The sequence below is a fragment of the Lepidochelys kempii genome, chromosome 3 (assembly GCF_965140285.1).
Source record: "Lepidochelys kempii isolate rLepKem1 chromosome 3, rLepKem1.hap1, whole genome shotgun sequence".
Lineage (NCBI taxonomy): Eukaryota > Metazoa > Chordata > Testudines > Cheloniidae > Lepidochelys > Lepidochelys kempii.
In genome coordinates, this window is record NC_136382.1 from 190,289,393 (window position 1) to 190,306,271 (window position 16,879).

Genomic DNA, 16,879 nt, shown 5'->3' on the forward strand with positions numbered 1-16,879 from the left:
TTATTACGTCTCTGGTGTCTGTGGCTACGAACTGGTACACTGTCACCAGGTCTGATGAGAGCCCCACTGGACTTGCGATCATAAGTCCTTTTCCTACTTTGGGCTTTGTCTTTAGTTGTACTGAGAGCAACTTCGCTGGCTGTCTTTGGTCTGTCGTGGACACCTTTGACCCAGTCATCGAAATTGGTCTCCTCATCCAAGGCTTCTTGATGCTTCTCTGGCAACACCCTTCAGTTAGCCACCTGTGCAGGAATCAGCCCTTGGCATGCCGCTTGAACTGGAACTGGCAGTCTCCCACCACATCTTTCCTGAGGAAAGGTAACTTGTTCTCCCCTCTCCCCAAATATTACAGCCTGAGGAGGTGATCCCTCAGATGAAGGTAACTCCATAGCCTTCACGCTTGAGTTTAGAAGACTCACTGGTACTCTTCCTTTGATGGCACTAGTCAGTACATTGGCTGACTGAAGTCCATTAGGTAGGTTTACCCCAGATGTAGGCTTTACAAGAGCTTGATATCTATTGGTATTTTCTGATACACAGCAGTGTTTGTCAAGGAACTTCCCTCTCCCCGGAGGAATAACAGTCTTCTGTTTTCTGCCCACTTTAACATTTCCAATCTGCTCCGCAGGGCCCAATGCATGGTTTTGTCTCCGTGCTTGAGCCAGTACTCTACTCAGCACAGCATTCTTCTTGGAGTGCCCATGACGGTTCATCCTCCTGGTTCCTTCTTCTGGCAACAGTAGCTCCTTCAGCTCACTAATGATGTTCATCCCTAGAATCCCTGGGACTCCTTTTCCCATATGGCTCCCTTCAGAGTCTTTGTCTTTCAGAATGAAGATGCATTTCCCTGGCAGCGTCTGGCCCATGTAGTCTATGACTGCTTCAAGGCATCCCACCACTGGGATTGCCAGTCCATTAACTGCTGTTAGACGTACAAACTGTGTGCTGTGCATGCAGCTCCTTGTCTTTCAAATATTTTTGAAAATGAAACTCAGTAATGGTGGTGACTTCCGAGCCAGTATCTAACAAACATCTAGTCTTCACCCCTGCTATACATACTTCAGCAGTTAGACAGTTTCCAAATGCTCGCTTACAGAAGTCACTAGATATGCTGGAATTGCCCACATTCCTTTCAACACTGTATGCAGAGTGATTTTCCACCAAGGAGAGGCCTAGGAATCCTTCTGCCACTGCTTGGCCTTCTACTGTAGATGGACCACTCGCTTCTGGTGTACCATTGGTTCTCCTTCTCAGTGGACATTCCCGGCTAGTATGCCCTGGCTTTTCACAAGTGTAACAGATGTACCTTCCCAGCTCATCCTTTAGTGGGGTTCTTCAGGATCCCGGTGCCCTTGGATACTTTGACATACTAATGGGATTTTTTTCTTTCATTAACTCAGTCATCACTTTTATCATCTTCCCCTGTTGGACCACCAGTTTTTGGACAGCTTCACTTAAACTTTCCAGTGTTAGCTGTGTTTGGGGCAGGGCCTTTTCCCCAGCAGCTGCATTCACTAGGCCCCCACTTCGTGTACGGGGGTTAGGCTTGGCTGTCTCTGTCACAGGAACTTCCTCTTCTTCTGACCACATAATGGCAGCCTGCATGAGTTCATGAAACTTCTTACTGGGCTCTTCCTTAAACCTCCTTTTCATTTTGCGGCAGAGGGAATCACCCTGGAGCCCCAGCACTAACTGCTCTTTCAGAACCGTATCTGGGTCTGGAACTCGTTGAGGGTCTCGCTGCTCCACTTTGCTCATTCTTTCCTGGAGGTCATATGCATATGCCCAGATAGTTTCACCGGGCTCCTGCTTTCGCTCAAAGAACTCCTTTAGGTGGGTTCCAATAGGTACCTTGTCTCTATACACTTCTAGGAGGAGTTCAAACACCTTTCCCACATCTTTTTTGTCTGCCACTGCCATGACCTTCACTGTGGCCTTGGCCTGGCCCTTGAGGTGCTCCTCTACGAAGTCCACATGATCTTTTTCAGATACTCTTAGCACACGCAGAGCCATCTTCACAAACTTGACCCACTCCTCTACTCTAATGTCTCCTGGTCTAGTCAGGAAGCCACCAAACTCCGTGACCTTCCACTCCCATGGGACATAAATAGTAGGGGGGTTCTTATCTTCTGCTGCCTGTTGGTCTACTACTGCCTTAGCCAGTGATAAGGCTTCTCTCTGTTCTGTCCTAGCTTGTTGTAATGCCTCCGCTTGGTCTGATAATCTGCGCTGAGCAAACTGGGCCCGTAGTTCTTTAATTCCAGCCATGGTAGGGTTCTTGACCAGCCCTGGACAGTGCTACCAGAACTCAACCAGTAAACCAATGGGGTGGACCCTGTGGATAGGATCCTGTTTGTGACGCCAATTATGTAAGCGGGGGAACAGTCCCGCTATTGTGGGGAACTTTCCTGGCTTCTGCACTACCTCGGTGAAGTGGGCTAGCGAAAGGATCTGAGTCCTCGCTCCCACTTCCTTTACCCAGTGGCCTCCCTGCCCTTGAGGACTCCCCTTTCACTCTCCTGTCTGGCAGAGTCCTCGTAACCCCAACAAGGCTGGGCCCATGATTCCTGGGGGGCTCGACACCCAACCCTGCTGTGGTCACTTAGGACAGGGGCTAGGGTGTCCCCACTGCGGGGTACTCTCTCTGCACTGAGCACTTCTCTGACCCACTGACCATTACATACAAGTTAAAGCAAATGCAAGTTATTTAATCAACAATTAATTTTAAAAAGAATAAGGAAAAATGGGAAAGGTTAAAGGAAACACATCAACCCGCTTTGTGGCAGGGAACATCACAGACAGTGTCTCTGGAATGTCAGGGCAGTTCACAGTCTGTTCCTTGTAAGTCCCAGGCCTTCTTCTCAGGCCCTGGCTGTGGTGAAGGGATGCTGTGGGTTGGACACTTGCTCTGGTGGTAGCCACACGCTCTCAGGCTCTAAGTGGTACTTCTTCCCAGTGTCACCCCCGCCCTGTTGGGGTTACGATCCAAGCCTGGCCTGCAGAGCCTCTTGGCTTAGGCATCTCCTTGTGCTGGCCCACTGCCCAGGGTCCCCCTTGGTCTCCTCGGCTGCTCACCGCACCCAGCTTCGGACTGTTCCAGCCCCAGCTGCACCACTCTGTCTCTGCACTGCTGCTGCTCTGCCTCCAGCTCCCTGGGCTGCTTCTTTGGCCCCTCTGGCTCTGGTTGCTGCAGCTCTCCTCCCAGGGCAAGTCTGCTCTCTCTGGGCTGTGCCTCTGGCTTTGGGGCTGCAGCTCTGCTCCCAGGACAGGGTCTGCTCTCTCTGGGCTGCTTTTCCGGTCCCTCTGGATCTGGCACAGCTCTGCTCCCCAGCTCAGCTTGGACCCCTGCTTTCTCCTTAGCTCAACCCCACTCTGTCTGACCCAGGCAAATGCAGCTCACACGGAGGACGGGACCTCCCTGGCCTCCTGACTCCCTGATTAGCCTGCTTGCCCTGTCATTCAGGTTGACCTGGAGCATTGGCCTCTCCCCGTTGTTCCTGGGGGCTGTCAGTCTCAGGGTCCTGATTCCCCATTGACCCTTCCCCCTTTTTAGTACTGGGAGCTAGCAACTAAAACACCCCCACTGAATGTTAGTAAGGGGGCAACAGTCTCCTTACATAGAGCTCTTATCAGTTCTTCCATAGTCCCCTTGTTTGCAGGGGCCAGTCCGAACAAACCCCACTCTTGGTACCAGTGTAACAGGGTTGTACTCACCTCTTGTGAACGCCCTCTGGCCGAGAGCTTGTGCCTGCACTCTCTCTCTACCTGTGTCTGCTGGGTCTTTGCTGACTCAGTCCTCTGGCCAAGTTATACACAGTCTGCCTGTGAGATAAAAGCAAAGCAAACCCTTTTTTGGGGTACAAGTCCAAAAGGGTCCTCTCTCAGTGCCCTCTATAATGTCTCTCTCTGTTTGTCTCTGCTCCGGAATAGAGCAGTGCCCCAGGACCCCTTCCCTGGAGGTAGTGTCTTTGCCCTCTCAGGGTCTTTCTGGCCCCAGCTCTTCAGCTGGGCTACTACAGTTCAGTTCCCCTTCTGGGGTGCCTCAAAATCCAAACCACTTTCCCAGTGGCTGGGACCTGGGCCCGCCCTCTACTCCAGGTCCCAGCTCATGGACCCTGTAGGTAGCAGCTGCCCATAATGTCCCTTTAAATAAACTGAGTTACTGCTATAATTCCATGGGCCACTTCCCCCACACATTCTTCACCCTTACCTCAGGTCCTTGCCCTTGTGGCGTCTCAGCAGCCAGCTGAGAGAACCATCCACCCTCCTCCAGCTCTAGCAAGGAACTGAACTCACTCTGGCCCTGCAGCTTTACTTATACTAATCTGCTGGGCCCCGATTGACTGCTTCCCACACAGCCACTCTAGGAAGCTTGGAGGACCTCTCTACCACCCTTTTCTGGGGTGGGGTGTAGCAGGGCCACAAGGTCTCCATTGGGGCCTAGTCCACCCCGTCACAGCACCCATGAAAGGCAAAGGGATATCTGGCCCTTTTCATATGACGGGTTAAAATACACCAATGTGCATTAATGTGAGAGTAAACTTCAGTGTCCAAAATCCATGAAATGGAGAAGCTTTGGTTCACATTAGCTCAGCCACACAATCCATCCTGTAGGCTTTATGTATGCAGCAAACAACACAAATATTAAATTATCCATTTAAAAAGAAAAGGAACACAATTAAAGAATGTAGCACATGTGCAGTGAGGTCCAGTAAATGCTGCCCTAAGAACCATAACTTGTTACACTCCTGACAGCTGGGCAAAACATGTGTGAAAAGCTGCCGCATCAGAATGGCAGCATTTCACATCCACATCACACTGGTGTAAATGACTACACAAGCTTCAAGGCAATGGAGAAGCAGGACCTATACACACTCTTACACAAATTATGGGGTGGAAATATGGCAAGGGAAAATTGAATGTAAAGTCTGCTAGATACCAAATGACCCTGGTTTTTGAATGAAGAGGAGAGAAAGCTATAAAGGAGCTTTTCAGGGTACATTTATACTTCAGCTGAGAGTGAGCCTCCCAGAATGGGTAAACAGACTCACACTAGTGGGGCTTGAGCTATTGTGCTAAAAATAGCAATGTGGACATTGCAGCTTGGGCAGAGACTCAAGCTAGCCATGCGAGCAGGTTGGGTGGGATTGCGAGCCTGAGCTGCAGGCTGAGCCACAACGTCCACGCTGCTATTTTTAGCCACTAACTCAAGATCTACCACCCGGGGCGAGTCTATCTACTCGTGTTGGGAAGCTCATTTCCAGCTGCAGTGTAAACATCCTCTTAAGGGCCAAATCCAATGCCTAAAGAAGTCAATAGAAAAACTCCTATTAACTTCAAGTAAGCATTGGATCAGTTCCCTACTCTGGAGACCACATACATAGCTAGGTACGGTGTTCGTTCTTTGGCAAAAATGGAAAACAAAAGATTCTAAATGTCTTAAAGTTTCTTAGGTCTGCTTATCACCTGTGAGGTTTAATGCCTTGATGATTTCATCAGGTTGCTTTATAAAGGTTCAGACTACCAATCAGGGAACAAGGATCATGCTATGTGACTTAGGTGACCAATCGCATAGGCCGAATATTGAATGATAAATATCAAATACAGAAATACAGAAAACCCACAGGAACAAATATGCTCAAAACTGATTGATGAACAAATATGAACAACAGACAAATTTGTAATATCACAGACAATTCTCAATAGGAAAAAATGGCCAGATCTGATGAATAATTTGATCAGCATTTAGTGCAACATTTTTCAAATACCCCACCCCTTTCTAGCCTGCACCTCACAAGTCTAGTTAAAGAGAATAAGATTGGTAGCTGCTTTTCATCAGCTGTTTCTTACAGGGGATTTTCAATGAGGAATTATTCTAGATATAAACTCCACTTCTGCTTTTTCTTCTTGAATTTTTTAACTTACATATGGGCAGATCACAAGTCAGAATCTGGGCCTCCATAACTGTTGTAGTAACAAAGGTCCCAGGCTTCACAAGGCATTCCCTGGTTTCTAAAATACCTTCTGTGGGATTAGAACACATTTCACACCAAATAGTATTGAGAATACTGCCAATGTAAATTCATTTAAATCTCTGTCATTGTTTTCACTGTAAAGGGAAAGAAATGACCAGGCTATTGAGTAGTTAACTACACAACTGCTACCTAATGATCCTAATTTCCATGATTTTAATAATAATGAGTAAAACCAAACTGTTAAGTTGCACTTTCTACCTCAGCAAAACTGAGCTATAATTGTGTAGAGAATAATTTTATGAGTGAAGTGTGCTCTGTATTGTAAAAGATTAGAATAAAGTGCTCTAATATACAATGTCTTAGCAGGTGCAGGCACTTACCTGGGCAATTAAAATCTTTTTAATATACAAATCACAGCCAATGAGACTGTTGACATGACAAACTGGATCTTTCAGGACACAATGTGTTTGTCTAAAAAATAGCAATAATTTGTCTAACTTTTGTTTAAAAGGAAAATGACTAAATGCAGAATAATTTGCAGAGGATTCTTAAAATGCTTTATATATATATACCATTAAATGTTCCCCATTCATATACAACACATGCATTAATGCCCTTCATTTAACATCTTTCTTAAAATGTGAATCATCTAACTTTTGGTATTCGTGTATTATATTTGCTATCTACTCTTCGGTTGGCTTGAATAGAATTTTGCCTTGAAAGAGCAGACAGATCATGGAAGGTGTGTGAAATATTCTTAACTGATTTGCTTTGTTAACTTCATTAAATGTCATTCTTTGTACTGCATGTATTCCATAAATACCACTAGTTGAAATAGGTGGAATGTTTTTTATGAAAGTTTACAGGAAAAAAATTCTCAACTCTTCTAGTACTTTTTTTTTAATTCCTCAAGACGTTTGTTTCGTGTGTTATTTTGAGGCCCCTTCCAAACACACTTATAAAAAAAACCCAAACAAAAAATGCCCCCATAATTTTCCTCATAATTCTTCCAAATAATCCACAAAATACATACATACATGCCCAGTTTTACACTCCCTTGCAACCCCAATTCACAGTTCACAAAATCCATTATCTTCCACAGTCATGCCACAAATTAATCTAATTATTAGGATATTAAGTCACTCGGGCCCTGATCGTGAGTGGTGGATAGAAAGCTGGCTAGATCATTGGGCTCAATGGGTAGTGATGAATGGCTCCATGTCCAGTTAGCAGCCGGTATCAAACGGAGTACCCCACGGGTCGGTCCCGGGGCCAGTTTTGTTCAATATCTTCATTAATGATCTGGAGAATGGTGTGGATTGCACCCTCAGCAAGTCTGCAGATGACACTAAACTGGGAGGAGAGGTAGATATGCTGGAGGGTAGGGATAGGATACAGAGGGACCTAGACAAATTAGAGGATTGGGCCAAAAGAAATCTGATGAAGTTCAACAAAGACAAGTGCAGAGTCCTGCACTTAGGATGGAAGAATCCCATGCACTGCTACAGACTAGGGACCGAATGGCTAGGCAGCAGTTCTGCAGAAAAGAACCTAGGGGTTACAATGGATGAGAAGCTGGATATGAGTCAACAGTGTGCCCTTGTTGCCAAGAAGGCTAATGGCATTTTGGGCTGTATAAGTAGGAGCATTGCCAGCAGATTGAGGGACATGATCATTGCCCTCTATTTGGCATTTATGAGGCCTCATCTGGAGTATTGTGTCCAATTTTGGGCCCCACACTACAAGAAGGATGTGGAAAAATTGGAAAGAGTCCAGCAGAGGGCAACAAAAATGATTAGGGGGCTGGAGCGCATGACTTATGAGGAGAGGCTGAGGGGACTGGGATTGTTTAGTCTGCAAAAGAGAAGAATGAGGGGGGATTTGATAGCTGCTTTCAACTCCCTGAAGGGGGGTTCCAAAGAGGATGGATCTAGACTGTTCTCAGTGGAAGCAGATGACAGAACAAGAAGTAATGGTCTCAAGCTGCAGTGGGGGAGGTTTAGGTTAGATGTTAGGAAAAACTTTTTCACTAAGGGGGTGGTGAAGCACTTGAATGGGTTACTTAAGGAGGTGGTTTAATCTCCTTCCTTAGAGGTTTTCAAGGTCAGGCTTGACAAAGCCCTGGCTAGGATGATTTAGTTGGGGATTGGTCCTGCTTTGAGCAGGGGGTTGGACTAGATGACCTTCTGAGGTCCCTTCCAACCCTGATATTCTATTCTATTCTATGAGATCCTTAAGCATGTGCCTAATTTTAAGCATATGTGTAGCCCCCTTGACTTCAATAATTCTACCTCTTGAAGTTAAACGGGGGCTTAACTAATTTGTAATATTCTTCACTAGCAACACATTGGTTCCATTAAGAGTACAGAATTGTCTTTCTATGGGTTTTTTTTCTGTTTTATTTTTAAGGAGAAGTTGGGGGGATGTTGAAAGAAGGTATTTACTACATTCCACAAAGAATCCATAAAGGAGAGAAGTTATTTTAACTAAAATACTCAACATATCATGGCTGACATATAAGGAATAATTAAAAGAGCGAAACAATAAATGAGGAGTATTTTTGAAATCCATCACGTGGCAACTTTGACAAGTTTGGTGAGGTATATATCAACTTTAGTGTTGTTTTATGAAAAGAATGGAGGATGATAAAGTAACCTAATAATGTGACTACTAAATTATAGCTGCTGCTGCTTCTTCGAAGGGCACAACACATGCTAGGTTACAGGCACAGGATGACCTAATGGTTTGTCTGCCAAAGGGAAAATGGGATGTGGTAAAATAGCATGTCAGGTGTGCAGTACAATAAGCAGTTAAACAATATTCTTACTGTCTTTTTTGTTTTTGTTTCATGTCTCCAAATGTAATCCAAGCATTTATATGCTACACTTAAAATTGTTTAAAGGAACTAAATTGTGCAGAGCCATTACCCTGATTTCATATTCTGCATGTGACTCTGCGAAGGAGGGACGACATAAATCCAATGCACCTCATGAGGGCTAGTCCAGTAGGGGTCAGTGCAGTGGCTGCATATACCCTGGGTTTTCAACCTGTGGGCCACTAACAGGTGTCAGAGGGTTGTGATCACACCACCTACCCCCTATGGCTAAATGGCAGGGAGGTCCCAAGGCCATGGTATAGAAAAGCTTGAGAACCACTGGTGAGATAAATCATTAAGTCCTTCTAAGGCTTAATTCCTTGAAGGCAGGATATCTGCAGTCTGCCCTGTTCCGCTGTCTTGATTTAGGCCTTGATCCTCCAAGGTTTTTAAGCATGTATCTTACTTTAAATATATGAGTTGGCTACTCACATGTTTAATATTAAGTATGTGCTTAAGTACCTTTCTGAATGAGATCTTCATGCTATTCTACTATTACTTATAATTACCTACAGTGCAACCTCAGAGCAAACCACCCAAAATGTTCTGCAAGTCCCAACCTCCAGCTGACAAGTCCACACATCCAAACTCTTCCAACCACAAACATATGTACTATAATGAACCAGACAAAATGTTCCTTCCTTTATATGTCATAAGACTTGGCTTTCTGATTTACCTGAGTTGCATTTTCTCCTACAACTGCATCCCTGCCCATTGTTCTGAACTCAGTTGAGATTCTCTCACTTTTACATATGGCTCCCTCCCAGCTTCCTATGTGAAAGGGGGGTGGGGAGAGGAAGAAGAGAGGATGGGGAATCCTGTATCATTTAGCTGTGGGATCCAGCCTCCACCACCCACTCTGCTGTGTGACCCCGCCAGCACTCATGATACATTGTCCCATCACCCTCACCGTTTACAGCAAAAAAGCTATTTAGCCAGTGCCTGCAACCCTTCAGCCCGCAATGCCTTGACAGCAGAGGTTATAGAAAAAAAGAGAGAGAGAAAGAAAGAACAATGTGCAATCGGCACTGCATTAGAGATGGAAAAAGTACTTAAAGCCTGGAACATTCATCAAGGCTGAATACATAAATGCCACATTTTGAATAAGCCAAGCAAAAGACAATGACAAAGGAAAGGCGCATTGCTTCAGGAATCTCTATCATTTTCATTTGCTGCTGTCAGGAACCTGTTTTTTGCCTCTCACTCTATCAGCCATTATAGCATTAATGAAGTAACCTCACATAGTTATTGACTGGCTTGTCAGAGTCCCTGCCTGATCCCTTAATAGAAACCATTGGTCTTCAGTTAAAAATGGGGTGAGCTGGGAGGTGCTGTGGGCATGTGCTGAATTTCAAGTGCACTCTTGAGGTTATCAAAAGCCATGAAATGCAAATTATTATATTTTTTAAACACACAGATTTCATGCAACTGAGCATATAAAATTGACTAATACTGTACTTTATGCATTCCTAATAATGTTTCCAAATATGCTCTGCATATGTTCTTTCCCTAGAAAGTTGTGGGTGGTATTTGAATAAGCAGAAATGGGCCTAGTTTTATTTTGTGCATAAAGTAGTTCCTGGATGTTGCAAGTCTCTCTTCTTTCTAATATAAAGTCATGTTTATGCACTGTCTGCTCAAACAACACTGGTAATCCTTTATTTGGATTTCTGTTTAGATCAGAATAATTTTTCCTTCATCATTTTCTTCTTCTTTCATATAGCATCCCATGTCCCAGAACTAGTATATTCTCACTTTCTAGAAATTGAGAATTGGCAGGGGGTCCAGAAATAACTTCTTCTCCATAAAGTAATAAATCCAGGGAGTAATCTAAAATAGAGTTATTAATTCTGATACTACCAAGCCATAGACTGGATATGGAAAATTTGCTCGGTATGTTACAGAATTAGGCATGGCTGACAATCAGTACCTGTATGATTTCTATGCAGAGTGGTACCTAAGGGCATCTTTATGTGTCTGCTTGTTGAGGACAAGGCATCCACAAAGAGAGTGCTAGGTTGATATTTGGTGTGGTGCACAACTGGATCATCATATGGTAAAAAGTGATTGGGTGACCTTTCATAAGCTCCACAAGGGGGTCCACGGTGTGATGATTTCCGTTATGGCTCTTAACATTAAGTCCAGAGGATGTGCACTTTTCACATTTGTGATCAGCCATCTCATGCCCTATACACAGAGCTGCAAATGCCGCAGTTCTGTTTGCTGTTAGAACTATTTCGGTAAATCAGTTAACTTACCAGAATTGTGCCTTCTTTATATACAGGAATGATTTTAATTTCTACCCTTCCCCAATGCAGGCCTCATATAGTCTCAAAAACGTTACAGTCCCTTTTTATTCAGGATCAAAAATGCAGCATTATACTGATTTTTAAAATTAAAGATGAGACGTCTCCAGTTTTATTCAATGCAGTTAACAATGAAAAGTACAGATGACTGTCCCAATTAGAGCTGGTCAAAACATTTATGACAAAACTTTCTCCCATTAATAAAAAGCCATTTTATCAAAACTGAAATGTTTTGCAGTTTCCAATTTTGACAAAAATGTTTCTCAGGGCCATGGAGAGAGAGTCACCCAAGAATAACCAAAAGCTTCATGCTTACCACACTCTGGAGTGGTGACTTGGGGTCCCGTACCCCAAGTGATTGCCCTAACCACCAGGATATAGTGTCAGTCTCTCCCAAGCTCTCCTGTTGGAGCTGCTCCATTTTGTATAAATAATGAAATATTCTTTGCAAAATGGAGTTGTGGTTTTCCAGCCAGCCCTAATGCCAGCCAGATTTGAGGTTGTCTAGACCCCTTAGACTGCAAAGTCAGGTTAGTATTCTCACAAGAACAAGCTCTCTCAAACAAGTTCTCTGTTTAGTCCTTTACTACTTCTAGTCAGGCTAAATATTCTATAACAGTCTCTCGTGACATTTTGACATCGGAGCCAATTTGTCATAATGAATCATGTATTTGTTGATTTGGAGCACTTTTTCTGCTTCCAAACTGATTGTGAAATTCTCCTTTTTGTCTGCCGTCTCTCACCAAAAAAAGAAAGATTTATGTCTGTGGATCTCAAAGGCCAATCTTAGGTGTCCATAAAGGGGAAACCATGAATAACCCCATGCCCTGTGCTAATGACTTTAGCTTACATTTTCAATGATATCTTTGCAAGGAAAAGTGACACTCAATTTAAACTAAACAGATGAGATAAACCATGACTTTCTAGATCCCTCAGATTGAACAGGGGGAGTTGTAGCCAAAGGGTCTGCAGGATCTTATTCATTTTACAGTAAAGACTATTGCAACCGTCAGTAGTTGGCAACTCTATTAGCAGTCTCAGCTGAAAGGTCAAGGGCAGAATGGGCACACAGACTGAGCTATCCTCTAACCCCTAGAGATGATTTCTTCTATAGTCCGTAGTTGAGGCACAATGGGGAGTGGTTTATTTCTCTGTGTGCATGAGAGAGTTTTGCATTGCAGCTTCCTATGCTGCACTGCTCCTGTAGATTAATTACTGGCTTCAATTCATATTTTTAAAAGTTATTTGAATATTTTTGAACTTCTGAAGAGACTCAGCATGAGAGAAGCAGTTTTGGATGAAGTGAGAACCAAGTCAGACCTTCATCTAAACTTGGATTGAACATCTAATAGGGATGGACTAACTGTACTTTCCTTTTGTGGAGCAGGATGTACTTATCTGAGAATTAAAAAAAACGGAGGCCCTTCAGTAGGCTCCAGTTATTACTCTTCGTGTTAACCTGCTGCACACTGTGTATATAAATTGTATTTATTATGACTCTTTCCTGCACTTTAAAAACAGTTCTTGCAACTGGCCATGATGTATTCAGATACAGCCTGTTTTAGGATAGACACATACTCTCCATGGAGACCAATTCTTGTTCTTTCTTGTTTCGATGCATTCTCAAGTATGCATTCTAGTACACTGTAAAAACAACACGGAGTCCGGTGGCACCTTAAAGACTAACAGATTTATTTGGGCATAAAAAATGGTGGGTAAAAAGTACACTGTGTATCCCAGCATGAGAAAGATGTAAATCTAGAGGTGGACAGAGCTCTTGGTCAGGAGCCAGTTTGTTCTGGTTCTTGTTTTCCTGCTGTGGTTTGTCCATCCGTACTTCTAAGCTATTGTTTCTCATAAGCTCGGTTCATATGCTGGCAGAGGGATAAGCTGATACTGTGTTCCATGAGCCCTGTGAAATGTCACTATTGCCACAGCTCTTTGTTCTACAGGAGCGGTCTACTGAGTGGCCCATATAGAACTAAACTGACAGGAACCCATAATTTCTGACTTTCTAATTGTGTTTCATAATTGCTGAAAGGAAGAAAACAATCACTAGTGAATGTAGACTTCTACAGTATTTAATATTGTTATTAAATAACTATTACTAATTATTAGACTCTGGCTAACCAAAAAGCATCTGTACTTCCAGTACAATCAGCAAAGATTTTGAGCTTCTACAATTAAATATACAGCCTCTTTGACTGCTGTTTCATCATTTACAGCTTAGCTCTTGCTTTAACTGTCTGCAGTACAAAAGTCCACCCTGATATGGGTACAGTGGTAAATCCTCCTAATTTATTGTAAGCAACAACTCAGTTCATTTTAGATATACTTACAGCCACAATCTTAAGACAATCTTTGGTTTCAGTGACATGTTATCCAGTGCTAAGAGAAATACACTAGATTTTGTGCATTGCAGCTATCCTGGCATGCTATAGTAAAGTAAGCTTTTCTTGGAGATGCCAGGAATTTTTACACAAGTAAGGTAAAACTACAATAAAAAAGTCTATAAAATCAAATTAAGAATTGCATTAATAGTACACACACACACAAAATGCCTAGTATTGCATTTATTTTGTTGAATGCAATATATCCGGCATGCAAAAGCGGTGTCTTTTTTGTTTTTGTTTGTTTGTTTTGCTTTGTTTTGTTTTTTTAATAAGTAGTCTGGACATATTGTAAGAAGCAAAATAATTAGCATTCACTCAACCCAGCAGGGCAGCAATTTAAACTTTTACAAGCAGTCAGAGTACAGGATGCTGCCCTGCCATCAACTGTCTACATACTGAGGGGATATAGTCTGGAATATCCAAATGTTTAAGGCTACTCTGGGTTATTTGAAACTCCAATAGCCAGACTACTATGGGGAAAATTGTATAATCTGCTCCAGGATTTATTGCTATTGTGCATTCTGTACCAGGTTAAAATAGCATGCCTTGCAAAGGTCTTGGCAGGTCAGAAAAACCTGTGCTCAGTGCAAGTATTTCATACCATATTAAAAAGTTTCTGACCACACCTTTAATTCTCAAAATCATTAAAACCTATTTTTGTACAGCTATGCATATAAAAACATTCCACAGAATGAATCTGCTTTACATCACCCTCAAAATATTGCCTTAATGCAGAGAAAGGTAGGCAAGTGAAGCAGTCCTACTGCTCATCGGAGTATAGTTTATCAAAAGGTGAAAGCACATTTGTATAAAGCAGGAAAAGAACTATTCTGTTGGATTGATTTAAGACTTAGTGCAGGCTGTCAGAAATATAGGTTTTTCACCTGTTAGGCAGTTATTTTTACAAATGTATGATATGAGACTGATTAGCAAAATGCTCTTTTCTCAGTGAATTCTCATTATGCCCATTCCTTTGTTGCTACACATCGTATAATTTCTCTTTATGAAATTATACTTCTCACTACTTCTCTGCTTTGGTTTACAGGAAAAGAGATTGAGATATTTATTATATAGAAAAGACAGACACTGTAAACTGTAGCAAGAGTCTTCAGTTAGGGGAAAACCTCAAGGAATTCAGGTTTTGTACATTTACATGTTGAAACAGTAAGAAACTTGAAAATCCCACCCAAAACCCAAAGTGATGAAGTGATTTAGGACCAAGAGATTCACTGATGAATCACTTATGATCCCAAGTCACTAAGGCATAGATTCTCAAAGGTATCCAAATGCCTAACTCCTATTGAAATCAAATGGGAGTTAGTCGCATAAACACCTTTGAAGATCTGGGTCTTAGTTTCTTTTAAAAATCCTACCTGCCATGCCTAAATTTAAGTATGTGAGTAGTCCCATTCCAGGCAATGAAGCTCAGATTATATTATCTTTTTATCCAGAGCTTCTCTGCACTAGGGATCCCTCCTTTAGGCTCAAATTCAACAAAATGCTTAAGCACGTGATTACCTTTAAGCACCTGCTTTAGTCCCATTCGCTTTGATGTGAATTAAGAACATGCTTAAGGTTAGGTATGTGTTTCAATGCTTTGCTGAATAAGGATGTGCTTATGTGCTTAGCTGACTCAGGGCTTTAAGGAGTGTCTTGGAGGTAGCCACTGGTAGCAGAGTTTCAATGGAACCAGAGAATTAAGGCTATCGGGGAGGCCCAGATCTAGCACAGAGAGGGCTCCTTGTGTCTCTGGCAGTTCTTTTGGGATCCACACAGCTTGGGGGTGGAACTGTAGACACTTACCACAATCTGACAAAATGATTTGGGGGCATTCTGTGAGGAGATATTGATGGACTTTTTCCTCCCCCTAGGCTCCGTCCTGTGGGAACAGGTAATACTGGTCAGCAAGAGCAGGTTAGGAACAATTTTACAATAACACATCTATTTGCATATCCAATGATGAACACAGATTTAATCAGGACAGAAATTCTGGCGACTCACTTGCAACGTAAACAAACCTGATTTAAAATGATTTAAAAAAATCTTACTCAATTACTGTGGAAAAGTGTCTTGACAGCATTATGTTAGGTTTTCTGGGTGAACCGTGATAGGAAAAAATACATTTTGCTGTTAATTTTGAGGGTACCTTTTTCATCTTATGGAAATAAATTTAAAAAACAAAACAAAAGACCCAGAAGAAATTGGCATCTTGAAACTGAAAAGCAGGAGCTGGCATTATTTTTGGAAATGTACTTCCCTCACTTTAATACAGATTAAAATTAAATATGAATGTGTCAGTTGTAAAATGGAAGTATGAACACTAAAATGCATGTTACAAATGACTTACAAATAAAATAAGCTCTCATAGGAGCCATATAATTTGTATTACAGTATTGCTCACAGGCATCATCTAAGCATAGTGCCTCCTTGTGCTAGATGTTGTACCTACACATGGTAAAAGATAGTCCCTGCCCAAAGAATTTACAATAGAGGTAGAGAAAGGAAGTGTTATTATCCAGATTTTACTGTTGGGGAACTGAGCCGCAGAGAGATTCAGTGACTTGCCCAAGATCATACAGACCATCCTTCTTCTCTTAACAACATATTGTTTCCCAAGACTTCACTAGGAATTGTGGTGCAAAAGGAGAACAAAATCAGGGCCTTAACTTCTGCTTACTTTTATTAACACATTGGGATTTTGTAAGGAACAAGCAGAACAGTTCGGTTAAAATGAGAACCAACTTGTTCCTTTGCTCAACACTCAAATCAAAATGGTTTGGAACAGTCCAATAAGTATCTGAACTTTTGGATGCTTAACTGAACTTCTTTTGATAGATACTTTAGATAGAAGACAGTACCATAGCTTTTGGTGATAGTAAGAGATCACCAAAGCTCAGTTATAGTATACTTGCCCAGTGTCTACTTAGCTGTCTAGTGGGTATGTCTACACTGCAAATTAAACAGCCCCACAAGGCCGAGCCCAAGATCCTGAGTGGCATGGGCCATTCATGGGTGTCTAATTGTAGCATAGACAGAGTAATCTATTGATAGAAAAGTGTAATGTTTACAGTGCTGGAAAGAGAAAAGACCAGGACAAAGCTCATAATGAGAATGGTGGCCTCAAGTTTGTAAAGCCTATTGCCCAAATCACAGCCTTCTTCTGACCCTTTGAAATTTCAGCAGGTGGTTGGAGGTGCTAGGGCCACAGAGGTACTTCCAGCTTCATGCAGCCCCCAATGTGCTACACTTTGCAAATATCTGTGAAACATCCCAGTGACCCTCCCTCATAATTTCAGACATAAGGGCAGATAACACCAGTGGGAGGCTTTT